We start from the raw sequence: 15,432 nt of genomic DNA, 5'->3' as shown, positions 1-15,432 counted from the left end.
TTATCAGCCACAAAATACAAAAGCAGGGTTAATGGCTGAGCAAACTGTACTGCACTAACAAAGTAGAATCTTCTAGAAATGTAGTTCAGAGAAACAGTGCCTAAGTGAAAGGACAGACATAGACAAGTCTTTGAATCTCTTTCCCTGCCCCTCAGAGACCTGGAGAAAGACTGGCAGTGGACAAGAACTTCATTGTTAATTTTTCTTAGGTTTTGTGAAGTTACAAAGATTCCTAATACTAAGGAGAATGGTTTATTTAGAAATCAATCACAGGGGCACTTGGGTGGCTCAGTCAGTTGAGTGACTGACTTTGGCTCAGGTCATGATCTCACGGTTTGTGAGTTCAGGCCCTGCACCAGACTCTGTGCTGACAGCTCGGAGCCTGGAGCCCGTTTTGGATTCTGTGTCTCCCTCTTCTCTCTCTCTGCCCCTCCCCTGCTCATGCTCTGTCTCTCTTTCCTTCAAAAATAAATAAACATTAAAAAAAAATTTTTTTTTTAAAGAAAGAAATCAGGGGCGCCTGGGTGGCGCAGTTGGTTAAGCGTCCGACTTCAGCCAGGTCACGATCTCGCGGTCCGTGAGTTCGAGCCCCGCGTCAGGCTCTGGGCTGATGGCTCGGAGCCTGGAGCCTGTTTCCGATTCTGTGTCTCCCTCTCTCTCTGCCCCTCCCCCGTTCATGCTCTGTCTCTCTCTGTCCCAAAAATAAATAAAAAACGTTGAAAAAAAAAATTAAAAAAAAAAAAAAAAAAAGAAAGAAATCAATCACAGATTTGGTTTACTTCGTTTTTCTTCATTAAGACATTTTTTTAAATGTTTGTTTATTTGAGTTGGGGTGAGGAGGAGCATAGAGGGAGAGAGAGAATCCCAAGCAAGTTTCACAATCAGCATGGGGCCTGATGTAGGGCTTGATCTCATGACCATGAGATCATGACCTAAGCTGAAATCAAGAGTCAGACACTTCACAGACTGAGCCACCCAGGTGTCCCCATAAAGACATTTTTAAAATTGAGGTAAGATTCTCATAACATAAAATTAACCGATTTAAAATGAACAATTCAGTAGTCTTCAGTATATTCACATTGTTGTGTGACCACCACCTCTATTTAGCTCTGAGATATTTTCATCCCCCCAAAAGGACACTCTGTACCATTAGGTATTTGCTCCCCATTCCTTCCCCTCAGCCCCTGGAAACCACCACTCTTCATTCTGTCTCCATGGATTTGCCTGTTCTAGATATTCCATATAAACAGAATCATGTAACATGGGACTTTTTACATCTGGCTACTTTCACTTAGCATAATGTTTTCAAGACTCATCTATGTAGAAACATGTATCAGTACTTCATTCTTTCTTATGGCTGAATGATATTCCATTGTGTGTATATACCACAGTTTGTCTATCCAGTCATCCACTGATGGACATCTGGGCTGTCTCCCCCTTTTGGCTATTGTGAATACTGCTGCCATGAACATGCATGTACATGTACATTTTTGGTGCCTGTTTTCAATTCTTTGGGGTGTATATCTGGTAGAATTGCTAAGTCATATGGTAATTCTGTTGAACCTTTTAAGAAACTGTCAAACTGTTCTCCACAGCAGCTGGACCAGTTTACATTCCCACAATCAACGTATGAAGGTTCCAATTTCTCCACATCTTTGCCAACACTTGTCATTTTCCTTTTTTTTTTTTTTTTTTTTTTTAATAGTCAACCTAGTGCATGTGGAGTGGTTTGGGTTTGTGGTTTGGGTTTGCAGTTTCCTAATGACTAAAGATATTGAACATCTTTTCAAGCGCCTGTTGGCCATTTATATTTCTTCCTTGGAGAAATATCTATTCAAGTCTTTTGCCCATTTTTAAAATCGGGTTGTTTGTCTTTTTGCTGTTGAGTTGTAAGAGTTCTTTATATATTCTGGATACTAGAATGGTTTCTCCCACTAGAATGGCTGTCTTTTCATTTTTTTGATAGTGTCCTTTATTGATTCACTTTTATTTTATTTTGTTTTATTTTATTTTATTTTATTTTATTTTATTTTAGAGATGGGAATGAGGGAGAAAGGGGCAGAGAGAGAGAGAGAGAGAGAGAGAGAGAGAATCTCAAGCAGGCTCCATGCTCAGTGCAGATCCCAACACGGGGCTCGATACCAGGACCCTGGGATCATGACCTGAGCCAAAATCAAGAGGTGTATGCTCAATCAACTGAGCCACCCAGTCACCCCTTGTTGGTTTACTTTTAAATGATTTAAGTTTTTTGTTCAATCATTTACTTATTCAAAAGAGCAGGCACTAGGCTGGGTACTGAGTGTTTAGTGACAAAAGAAACAAAGTCCCTGCCCTGGTAGAGCTCTGATACAAGAGTAATAACAACAATAATAGTAACTAGTAATTGCTACCAGGGACTCGTGAGGACTGTGTGCCAGGCACTGTTTTAAGCTCTTCAATCAAGTCACACAGTCCTCAGAACAATTCTGAGAAGTAGGTACTATTATCATCCCCCGTTTACATGATGAAACTGAGGCACAGAGCAACTGAATAACCCACCCAAAGTCTCAGAGATAGTAAGTGGGAAAGTTGTGGGTCACACCCAGGCAGAATGACCCCTGAGCCCAAATCCTCACCACCACACTATCCTGTCCTTCCAGTGTTATGAAAAAAGACTTGTAAAATTTTTACCACTTTGAGAAATAGTCAAAAACCTGAGGACAGACAATATGATTACTACCATAAAACATAATTATGTTTTCTTAGCTTCATGCCCTTCAGAGGGTCATTCAAATACTATAAGGTCTCATTTTTAAAAGTATACTTTTTGCCCCATAGAACCTTGTGCCTTTGCTCTCCTTTTCTGAGCTAACCCACAGTAGCAGGAGTTTCAGCCTTTCCTGCTGCGTAAGAGGCCACCCATCCTGTGCAGCTTCACTGAACAGTCACAAGGCTCTGACACTAATGGATAGTTTACATAAAAATCTGCTGAATATTCTTAAAAGATGCATTATTTCCCCCAAATTATATGAGCACTTCAACTGCCACACTTTATTCAGTGTTCCTAAGTTTTATTATATAGTTTCCCATAGATTGTTGTTGTTGTTGTTGTTGTTGTTGTTGTTTTTAATAAGTTCTTGGGAAAACTTGTTTCTACTTGCCCGATTTGCCTAGCCCTCAAAGCCTCTGTGTCTGCCCTGGCCTGGCGCTGTCTCCCCTTGTGCACCTCGGGCAGTGGTGCTCCCCTCGGGTGTCAGGGCCAGTTCAAAGCACCAGCGCATGGGCTGGTTGGACTTGGTGAGCCTTGCCCAGAATAGCAGATGCCTAAAGAAGACACACTACAGTAATTCTTAATTTGGCAGTACATACACCACCAGAGTACATGACATTAACTGCTTTCTCGCCTGACTTTTTCATTTTTTTAATGTTTATTTATCTTTGAGAGAGAGTGTACGTATGCAAGGGGCTGGGGGTGGCAGAGAGAGGGAAAAAGAGAGAATCCCAAGCAGGCCGCACTGGCAGCACAGAGCCTGACGAGGATCTCAATCCCACAAACTGCCAGATCATGACCTGACCCGAAACCAGAGTCCCGTAGTCAGTCTCTCAACCGACTGAGCCACCCAGGTGCCCTCGCCTGAGTTTTTTAAAAGAAAATAGTGTGTAAAATATGTTTTCTGTGTTTCAACAATGGGTTTTGAACAAGATGTGGTGAAAGAGGTGGTGAGATGTATAGGAATAAGAGATAGAATGCGGTTGGTCAGGAAGATGCCTGACACTGGCTTCTTATGAGTTATAAGTTCCTCACAACAGCAACTTGCCGAATGTATTCACACTTACTTGCTGGGAAATGAAGCCTACTTGTGTTCGGACGCCCACTGAAGCACACTTCTCATATGTGGCCAGTAGGTGGCAGTCTCGTATGAAAATGAAAACAAAGAACTGAGACCTGGGTTTCCCAGGGCTCTAGGAGCAAAGAATTGTAAAGCAAACTTCCTCAGTGCTGAGTGCCTTAGAAATAGTTGCGCACCATCTCCACAGCTCCCAGGTGCAATGCCATTCATTTCTAAGGTTCCGTCTGCCTAAAGAATACTGAGCCCGCTGCTACAACCTTGTCTCCTACTCATTGTGACTTCCAGGGCAAGTCATTTTGTTCCAGCTTCCTTCAGCTATCAGACAGGTGATCCAGGAACTTTCTTCCTGGGCTGACAGGCTGTGGGTTCTGTGGTTCTTCCTTGGATTGGAGGAATCCCTCCTTCTGCACTGAAGTCTCCTTTGAGTGTCAGTGGGCCGCTCCTTGCATCTGTTTTGTTTCCTGCTGTTCCAGTCAGCACTAGCACTGTAGCTGACGTGTACCCAACCGGTTTGTCAAATGAAAGCTTGGGCCCTGCAGAGCTGCTTCTCAGCCTCACTGGGCATGACCTCTCAATGGCTCCTGATCACCACCCTCCTCCCTGAAAACTCTGATCTCTTCCTTCCCTGACACCCGCCCTCCCAACACTCTCCTGGTTGCTCAGTCCTTCCTTTGCATATTCCTATCCCTCCACCAGTCCCTTAGGTGCAACTTCCCTTCTATTTCTCTCAGGATTCAATCCCAGGTCCCCTGCTCTTCTCTTTCTGTCTGTAGTACCTCATCTACTCCCACAGTTTTAATTACTGCCTATAATGATAGACACACTAATGGCTAGCCTTTATAAGGTATTTACTCCATGTTAGGTACTGCTCCAGCTCTCTACTCATTAATCCTCACAACAAGCTGATGAGGTAGGCACAATTATTATTCCCATTTTGTGGCAGACGGGCAGAGCAGTTGAGTGACCTCTCTCCAGCTCACACTGCTCTCCTGAGCTCCACCCCATTGTTCCCATTTGCCTTCTGAACATCTCCCCTTGGATGTCACTGACCAAGTTCAGAATTGGACTCCTGAGATTCCAGCTCCAAGGCCTCAATCTCAGTGAAAAGCACCCAAGGCTGGAAATGTAGGTCATCAACATTTCTTCCTGCTTCCCACCTGTAACCAACTTCTAACAAGACCAGTCAACTCTTAACTCCTTAATATTGTTCAAATCTCCCTCTTCTTCATTCTGTCTCCACTGCTGTAACTCATATCTTTATATGTCTCACCTCTAAACCAATCTCCATCTTTCCAGCACAGTGTCTACACAGTCTTTTCTCCTAGTCCTCCACCGAGCCAAGGTAGCGGAGCTTAGTGGTGAAGAATATGAGCTTTGGAATCCGAAAGAGTCATTCTGCTACTTATTAGCTGTTGGGCCTTGGGCAAGCTGCTCAATCTTTTTAAGTCAGTTTCCTCTGACACGAAAGACAAGAAAATACCTGTCCTATAGGGCGGTTGGCACATGGCAAAGCCCTCGGAATCCAGCCTGCCTCCTCAGGCTTAGCTCTCACTCCGTGGGCCGTCATTTCATGTCAGGCAGACCTCCCTGCTTGCCCGGCCACAATAGTGGCATGCACTTTGCCACCTTCATAATTCTAGTCCCTCCCTTCACCCCAAGACTTTGTCAGCTCACGTCACCTTCTCCAAGAAAGCCTTTTCCCGATTCTCTAGCCCCCAGTTCCTCAACATGCCCTCACACCAACCTGGCTTCCTTTGTGTTCCCATGGCTTTTATAAAACTACATCATAGGGGCACCTGGGTGGCTCAGTCGGTTAAGCATCCGACTTCAGCTCAGGTCATGATCTCACGGTTCGTGAGTTCAAGTCCCACGTTAGGCTCTATGCTGACAGCTCAGAGCCTGGAACCTGCTTCATATTCTTTCTCTACCCCTCCCCTGCTCATGCTCCGTCTCTCTCTCTCTCTCATAAATAAATAAACATTAAATTTTTTTTTTAAAAAACTACATAATACATGCCAGTTTCCTTACTGGTATCCCCCCCCCCCCAACCTTAGACTGTGTCATCTCTGAGGGCAAGGATGCTGTCTTAGTCCTCCTCTTAGCCCTAGCACAGGGGAGCTGGCACACAGAAGATGCTCAATGAATATTTTGTTAGATGAATGAATGAATCAATAAATCAGTGACTGATCCAATTTAGGACAGTTGAATGTTGTCAGAACCACAGGCTTCAGGCAAAGCTGCCAAAGACAGTAATCCCCTGTTGTCCTTTGCTTTCTGAATGACTCTGCCATGCTTAGGAACTAGCCCCGTGTGTAAAGAATTGTAACTGGCTGTGGTTCTTGTGGAGACATTTGGGCAGAGACTGGCACTTTTGCTTTAGGTGTAAACATTGACAGCTGTGAATTTTAAAACTCAATCAAAAATGATTCAGTGAATAAATCTTCCTTTTTCCAAAAGAGTTCCAAGTATTGCAGATATACTGGCAATGAAGGATTCAGAATTTAGGGTAAAGTGAATAGGCAGAACCAGATATTTATCTCCTGGAGCACTTGGTCCTGCGTGGGCAGAAACATTTCATAAAAATATGTTCATCCAGGGGCGCCTGGGTGGCGCAGTCGGTTGAGCGTCCGACTTCAGCCAGGTCACGATCTCACGGTCCGTGAGTTCGAGCCCCGCGTCGGGCTCTGGGCTGATGGCTCGGAGCCTGGAGCCTGTTTCCGATTCTGTGTCTCCCTCTTTCTCTGTCCCTCCCCCGTTCATGCTCTGTCTCTCTCTGTCCCAAAAATAAATAAAAAAATTTATAAAAAAAAAAAAAAATATGTTCATCCATTCATTGCCACCCTGAATGTTCGCCAAGTCATTTCTTGCTGCACGTAGAACTCTCTCAGACACAGGCAAGTGTTCTGCCCAGGTGTCCTGGCACTAAGGTGCTGCCCACATGGGCCTGGAAAGAGCACAACTACTAAGGCAAAGTGTGCTGCGGCTGACAGAGCCCAGCAGAGTGAGGTATGGGGGGAACCAACCATGCAGATCCCAAACCCCACTGATTTAAAAAGAAGGAAGAGGGGCGCCTGGGTGGCTCAGTCGGTTGAGCGGCCGACTTCGGCTCAGGTCATGATCTCGCGGTCCGTGAGTTCGAGCCCCACGTCGGGCTCTGTGCTGACAGCTCAGAGCCTGGAGCCTGTTTCAGATTCTGTGTCTCCCTCTCTCTGACCCTCCCCGTTCATGCTCTGTCTCTCTCTCTGTCTCAAAAATAAATAAACGTTAAAAATTAAAAAAAAAAAAAAAAAAAAAAAAGAAGGAAGAAAATTTCAGGACCAAACCCTAAGAGAACAAGTAAAAACTACTTGGGGGGTGGTGTGTTCAGGCACTAGCCAAGCAGCCTGAGGCATCCCAGGCTACATTTTTTGTCCAAGTGGGAGAGTGGGGTGGGGGAAGCCAGGGAGGGTCAGTGCGCTGGTCCCTGTCCCTCTATAGTGTTGCTGTCTCTGTGATTTTGAATTAGAACCATATCTGAGTACCAGAGGCTAGAGTGAGGGCCCATGGGATTGTGAGGGCTACCCTGGAAGACCTGGAGGAAAGAGAAAGCCCAGAAGCAAGCAGAAGCTAGACAGTCCTTGGAAGTGTTTCTGAGTGAAGCAGCTATTTCTGAGTCAGGTTGGTCCAGAGAGAAGGGGCTACTGCAGAAGGTCTGTCCTCAGAATGCTTTGCACTAGAAGGGGTAGCAGGGATGTTCTTAAGAGGTCTTCTGCTAGCGAGTGAATCGTTGGTTCTGTGATTGGGAAAAACAGGCCAAGACAACACTGGCTTTGCATGGGGCTTCAGGACTGGGCCTCTGTGTGCCCCATGGCTCTGCAATGTAAATGGATGGGAGGCCCCCCAGGATCTGAGATGAGGGCAGCGTGGGAGATGCCTTACTGGTGCCTTTCTTTAGATTAACCCACCAGCCAAAACTGGTTCTCCTTCCTGCCCAAGGACACTCTGAGGCCTGGAGTGCAGGGGTCAGCCCCCTCCTTCTGGGGGTACTGGCAGCTGAAAATGCTCAGCACCAGGCAGGAGAGTAGAGTGTGTGGCATATGAAACACAGCATGGGGCTGCTGGCTGCCTCCCCAGCCTCTGCTTCTGGGTAAATAGGCCACTGTGCTATTGGTGACTCCCTGACAGTTTTCTGACAAGATTATAAATCACCAGCACATGCTCATGGTTAGGCAACATATGTTTGGAGTTAAGCAAATAAAGCTTCCAAGAGCTGCAAGCAGCCTTGTGTAGACACCCGCTCTGTGTGCTCTGCAGATCCATGCAGTCCCTGTCCCTGGCTACTTCACCTGCTGCCCCTCGTCCCCCACTATGTGGGAGGGGCCGCAATCCCTTCACCTTTCCATACACCTGTCTCATATGAAGTGAGTGTTCATGGCATGTGTGGCTCAATTCTGGGCTCACCAGCAAGTATAAGGTCCTGGCTTCAAAGAGCTCTCTCGGTTGGCCATGGGGGTAGAGGGATGGCGCCGTGGTGGATGGCTTCATGGCTCTCCAGCCTATGAAGAGGCAGAGCCAAGAACACTTCCATGGCTCAGGGTGGACAAGGGCCATAGTGACCAGTGCAGAGCCTCCTCTGAGGCCATCTCCCACCAGGTAATGGCAGTTTCCCAGCACAGTCCTAGGCTCCCATTACCTGAGTGGTCATTAGGCCATAGGAATGCAGGATCCAGTCAATTCTTTTCAACATTCACGGACTGGATGGGTTTGAGGTTCTGGGTAGGCAGAGATGCCTCAGATATGTTCACTGGAGTTCACAGTAGTGGAAAGACTGTTACTGGATGACGCCAATATTCCACAGTGAGAAAATGGTGCTGTAGGACCAGAGACGCAGGACATCTACTCCTGAGTGGTCCAGGGTGGAGGCAGGGGGAGAACAGGCCAGAGAAAGCTACTTGAAAGCTAATTTCTGAGGTGAGTCTGGAAGAATAAGTAGCAGTAGTCAGATGAAGAAGACTCTTTTTTTCTGATAATGGTAGGCTAGGAAATGTGGATCAATTCCCCTTCTGGGGGGATTGATGTTGAGTTGTTTTTACTACAACACTTCTGATACCAAATGGGGGGAGGGGAGTTTCCACATTAAGCAATTCTCCTGTCCTCTGCAGACATCAATTGGGTATCCTACATTTCAATTCAATTCCATTCTGACACTAACTGGAGTTAGCTTCAGACTCCCCAGGTTTAAGGGCTCAGCCCCACAAGATTGCCCTCACTTCAAATGCCAGTCACAAGTATTAGGTCCCCAGGTTATCCATACTTCTGTCCAACTTGGCTATAAAGCCAAGGGGCTCCCACACCCTTCCTCCTTTGCAGGTTCAATCATTTGCTGGAACAATTCACAAAACTCAGGAAAGCATTTTGCTTACTATTAGCAGTCTATTATATTCTTTTTTCTTTCTTTCTTTTTTTTTTTTTTTTTTTTTGAGAGAGAGAGAGAGAGAGAGAGAGAATGCATGCAACTGGGGTAGCAGCAGAGGGAGAGGGAGAGAGAGAATCTTAAGCAAGCTGCATGCCCAGTGCAGAACCCGATGCAGGGCTCGACACGGGGCTCAAGGCAGGGCTCCATCTCGTGACCATGAAATCATGACCTGAGCCGAAATTAAGAGTTGGACGCCCAACCAACTGAGCCACCCAGGCACCCCAGTAGTGTATTATAAAAGATACAATTCAGGAACAGGAGAATGGAAGAGAGGTATAGGGCAAAGTATGGGTTGGGGGACTGCTCCGGTCACACACCCCCACACACCTCAATGCATTCACCAATTCAGAAGTTCTCTGAACTTATCACTTAGGGTTCTTATGGAAGTTTCATTACATAGGCACGGTTACTAGATTGGTTCTTGGTGATTAACTCACTTTCCAGGCCCTCTCCCCTCCCCAGAGGTCAGGGGATTGAGCTGAAAATTCCAATCCTGTAATCATGCCTTGGCCTTTCTACTGATCGGCCCCCATCCTGATGCCATCTAGAGGCTCTCAGTCACCAATTATTTCATTTAACACATAAAGTACACTCTGGAGATTCCAAGGATTTTACAAGCTATGGGCTAGTAACCAGGGGCAAAAATCAAATATCTATTTCCCATCATACCATAAATATCAAAAGGAAAAAAATTATAATCTTCTTAATAACAATGAAGAACAGGGAGCCTGGTTGGCTCAGTCAGTAGAGCATGTGACTCTTGATCTCAGGGTTGTAAGTTCAAGTCCCACATTAGGCATGGAGTCTACTCAAAAAAAACAAACAACAATGAAGAGCAGTACAATGAGCAATTACCAGACCAAAACCTAGGGGAAGGTGAGAACCCAGAAAGATAAGACCAGCAATCAAAACTGAGGCCATTTTCTGATCCTGAAGAAACTAAGCAATATCAGATGGCAAGAGAGAGAAAAGGCACTCAAGGCCTTCCCACAGTAGGAATATGATACCTCAAGTATAAATACGTTAAGCCAGGACCCCAGAAGACAATGTGTTCAAGATAAGGATGAGCCAGAGGTAAGTCAGCCTTCAAATGACCTTGCATAGATTGTGCAACCACCTGTGTGGTCCAGAAACCCTCAAGTCTTGAACTTGTATAAAGATGGTTCAGAATTGTTAGTGCCCAGGTGGCTGATAGAAAGAAAGGAAAATGCTCTCTGGAAAAAGTATCTCCTTCCTAGCTCTGAAGTTTTTTTCCTACAATTAATTTTGCAAATACAAGACCAACCCAAACTATAAGACAACCATACACACAAAGAAGTCACTATAAGTGATGAGTAGACTAGAAAATGACTCACAAAGACTTCAGCCTATCAAAAACTCAGTTAAAAAAATCTGTCAAATAACTTTAGGGTACAGGAAGTTATAAAAAGTGACATAATAGATTTGAGAAACAACCAGATGGAATTTCTCAAATTTAAAAATACAATAGCTGGGGCATCTCGGTGGCTCACTTGGTTGAGAGCTGACTTCCGCTTAGGTCATGATCTCATGATTTGTGAGTTTGAGCCCCATATCGGGCTCACTGCTCTCAGCCTGTCAGCACAGAGCCTGCTTCGGATCCTCTGTCCCCCTATCTTTGTTCCTCCCCTGTTTGTGGTCTCCACAAAATAAATAAATATTTTTTTAAAAATACAATAGCTAAAAGTAATTACTCAGTGTACACATTTAACAGAGTAGACACAGGTGAAGAGAAAATTAGTAACCTGGAAGAGGGGAAGAAAAGTAAGACTAAGGATAGAGCGAGATTATCTAATAGGGGCAAAGAGAAAAGAGAAAGAACAGGGCAGCACCATTAAAGAGACAATGACTGAGAATTGTCAAGAAATGATGAAAGACTCCAATCCACAATAAAATCTAAACAGGTTAAATAAAAATAAATCCATACACTATGACTCAACTATGTACTGTCTCCAAGACCTTCACTTCAAATAAAACAGTATAAGCAGGTCGAAAAGAAAAAGAAAAAGATACTTCATGAAAGTACTAATCAAAGGAAAGCAGGAATAGCTCTATTAATATCAGATGAAGTAGACTTCAGAGCAAAGAAAGTTACCAGAGATGGAGAGGGATATTATATAATGATGAAAGGGTAAATCCACGAAGAAGACATAGTATTCCATAAACATAGTACATGGACATGTACATTTATGTATATGCACTGAAAAAGAGACCTACCAAATATGTAAAGCAAAATGATAGCATTGAAAAGAGAGCTCTACAATCATAGTTGGAGACCTCAACACCCCCCTCTCAACAATGTATAGAATAACTAGAAAAATCAGCAAGTATAAAGAACTCAATAACACCATCAACCAGCAGTGTATAGGGGCGCCTGGGTGGCTCAGTCGGTTAAGCGTCCAACTTCAGCTCAGGTCATGATCTCACTATTCATGAATTTGAGCCCCACATCAGGCCTAGAGCCTAAAGCCTGCTTCAGATTCTGTGTCTCCCTCTCTCCCCTCCCCTCCCCTGCTCACGCTCTGTCTCTCTCTCAAAAATAAATAAAAATTAAAAAAAAGAAACAAGAAAACCAGCAGTGTATACTGATATTTATAGAACACAGTTCTGTATTTCTAGAACACAGAAAGGGAGGGAGTAAGTCCTAATTGATTTTATGAGGTTAGTATTACCCTAATACCAAAACACACAGTGGCAGTACAAGAAAAGTACAGATCAATATCCATCCATCAATATAGATGCAAATATCCTTAACAACATATTAGCAGTTAGGATTCAGCAACATGTAAAAAGAATTATACACCATGACCAATTAGGGTTCATTCCAGGAATGCAAGGCTGGTTCAGTATCCAAAAATCAATCAATTTTATATTCCAAATAAATAGTCTCTTTAAAGAAGAAAAATCACATTATTATATGAATCAGTACAGAATATGCATTTGACAAAGTCAGCACCCATGATAAAAACTCTCAGGAAAATAAGACTAGAGAAGAACTTCCCCAACTTAATTGAAAAAAAAAAATCTACAGCTAACATACTTAATAGTGAAACACTGAATGCTTTGCCCCTAAGTTCAGGAGCAAGGCAAGGATGTCTGCTGAAGGATTACTTCTAGCAAAAGAAAAATAATCCTAAGAGACAATTCTCTACAGGTCTGTCACATTTCTGCAGGTCTTTTTAAATTTTTTTTAACGTTTATTTATTTTTGAGAGAGAGAGCATGAGTAGGGGAGGAGCAGAGAAAGGGGGAAACACAAAATCCGAAAGCAGGCTGTAGGCTCGGAGCTGTCAGCACAGAGCCCAACGTGGGGCTTGAACTCACAGACTGTGAAATCACGACCTGAGCTGAAGTCAGATGCTTAACTGACTGAGCCACCCAAACTCCCTCTGCAGGTCTTTTAAGTGAGATGCTAATTGCTCTTTGTTCCAGACTATCTTTTCAAGGATGTTGGTTAGCAAACAAGCTTTGGAAAATATATCTCTCCCTTTCAAGCAAAAGCCAGGCATGCTTACTGACTATAACATTCAGGTTCTCTGAGATCAGGGTTTCTCTTTGTAGCGCACGCTCCTGCATAAGCAAGCATCCATGGCATTACTCCCATGGGACCTAGGGGCAAAGGGAACTGATGCAAAAAGAGAAAAGTCATGTAATTAATATGGAGAATATAAAAGGATACATCACTATGGATGCTACACTCATTAAAATGATTTTTTTTTATTTTTTTTAACATTTATTTATTTTTGAGACAGAGAGAGAGAGAGAGAGCATGAACGGGGGAGGGTCAGAGGAAGAGGGAGACACAGAATCTGAAACAGGCTCCAGGCTCTGAGCTGTCAGCACAGAGCCCGACGCGGGGCCCGAACCCACAGACCGTGAGATCATGACCTGAGCTGAAGTCGGATGCCCAACCGACTGAGCCACCCAGGCGCCCCTAAAATGATTTTTTAAAAGATGATAAAATGAACTTTTTTCAATATGTTTGAAAATGTAAATGAAAACTGCTAGAAAAGATAACCTACTGAAATAGGCTTGGGAAGAAATAGAAAACACAAATAGTCCCCTAACCATTAAAGAAAATGAATCAGTAATTTTTTCCCTATAAAATCAGCTTAAGAGAATTCTATCAAACATTGAAGATAAAATTCTAGTCTTACACAAACTCTTCCCAAGATTAGAAAAATAAAGTACATATACCCCCAACTCATCTTGTAAGGTTAGCCTGATCTTAGTATCAAAATCCATGAATAACAGCATGCAAAAGAGAAATCATACACCACTCTTATTCATGAACATAACTCAAAAACTACGTAAGATATTAGCAAATTGAATCTAGCAGAATATGCCAAGGATAATATATCAATCCAGGAATGCACATATATCATTTTAACAGGAAAAAAAGTTTGAAAAAATCTCTGTTCAATAAGAGGCATCTACAAGAAACTATAGCAAATACCATATACCTAACAGATGAAACGCTGGAAACTTTTCCTTTGAGCTCAGAAATAAGGCAAACTTGCAAACGTTTCTCTCCACGGAAATCATTAGCAAAAGGTGAGCAATCTGAAGAGAAACCAGAGTATACGTAGCTATGTTTGCCCTTCTTTCTGTAACTGATTGCAATTCTCCAAGCCTGAGGTCTATTCCTGTGCTGCAGTCACTCTGCTAGAAAAATTTGTGAAGGGGATTTTTAGAAAAGACATAAATTGATCCATGCAAACAGAGAAACGCCCAGTTTTAAACCGACCTGTAGTACTAAGGGCAGCACCAATGGGTATATGCAAATGAGTCCTCTGGGTGAGATGCCAGGGTTGGCACAAAGTAGAGCACGAGTCTGCAACCTGCCCCACCACCCATGGCTCAGGGGAAGGGAAGGCACCCAAAACATTTGTTGAGATGTTGCCCAAGCCTAGGCCTTGGGGCCCTAAGGAGCGCAGGTGGCGACGGGATAGGACCAAACTGGAGTCTCACTTGTAGCTATGATGGGGGGTGGGGGGAGCGTGGAAACCCAGCGACCCAATCTTAACAATCTTAAGTTCTCAACCTTGTGAAGGAGTACACGCCCCAGGACAAAAAGAAGCTCACTAAAATAATCTTTAGCAATATAACTTAGTCTTAGTTTCTTATTACTAAGTTAAGAGCCCATTCAGGCCCGTGCAATGTCAAGGGACTATCTTTGACATGCTCAACATTTAGCCTTTCCTAAGCAAGGCCTCTGAAAGTTTCACTACCAATTTTCTAATGTTTCATCCCACAAAACCTTTAGCATCTAAGCCAAAGATTCACTTAAGAAGGAGAGAAACGAAATATTGGTGCTCTTTCTGTGCCCATCATCCTGGATCCTGGCTGATGCCCCTGCACTTGTGGTGCCTTTGCGTTTGCAGGCAAAAGTTTTTCTTCCAGTGCAGAGAATTATCTCAAGTATATCCTTACTAGGTAAAAATTTCCTGTCAAGGAAATAAAGGGTTAACTTCCATTATTCAAAGAGATAACACTGATAATAGTTCCCATGTGTATAAATGCAGCCTGGTATGCAAATGAGCTAGCCAGGGATGGGTGGTTTCCCAAATCTTGGCTCCCCTAGGAGTAAGTGGAGAAATAGGGGGGACCTGACTCCTGTGCTGGGGGACCATGCACTCTGTCTTCTGTGTGGCAAGTATATGTGTTTCAAATAACATTTACCCCAGTGTTCGTCACATTACCATCTCACTGTGCCCCCTTCCAGCTCTGCCTCTCCGTGGTTCCTTTCCCTTTACAAAAAGATTCAGTTTTCCCCAGTGCACTCCCAGGCACGCCACAGCCTATGAACCCCTTTTAAAGCACTTGTCACCATACAGTGCACCTGTGCCAGGTGTTTAGTGCAGATGTGCCCAAGGGCTGAGTGAATGCTGGAATGAATGGATGGCTGCAAAGCATCTACAGGAAAACCCCTCAATAAATTCTAGTTCCTTCTTTCTTCCTAACCAAGTCTTTCCTTTTGCTTCTACCACCTCCTAGCTATGGTATCTTAGGCAGAGTGCTTTACCCCTGGGCCTCATTCCCTGAAATGTAAAATGGGCAAATGTAAAATATTGCAAAGCAAATCTCATTTGGTTATGGTAAGCTTGCTTCAGCGCAATACTGTGTGGAA

General features: G+C 43.9%; 1 protein-coding gene across 5 annotated transcripts in view; it reads left to right on the top strand.

Moving 5' to 3' along the window:
* ARMH1 (armadillo like helical domain containing 1) overlaps positions 1-15,432 on the top strand; it is a 37,713-nt gene that overhangs the window by 20,235 nt on the left and 2,046 nt on the right. The window lies entirely within an intron of this gene.

This window comes from Panthera onca, chromosome C1 (assembly GCF_046562875.1).
Source record: "Panthera onca isolate mPanOnc1 chromosome C1, mPanOnc1 haplotype 2, whole genome shotgun sequence".
NCBI lineage: Eukaryota > Metazoa > Chordata > Mammalia > Carnivora > Felidae > Panthera > Panthera onca.
This window is presented reverse-complemented; position numbering and strand designations above follow the sequence as displayed.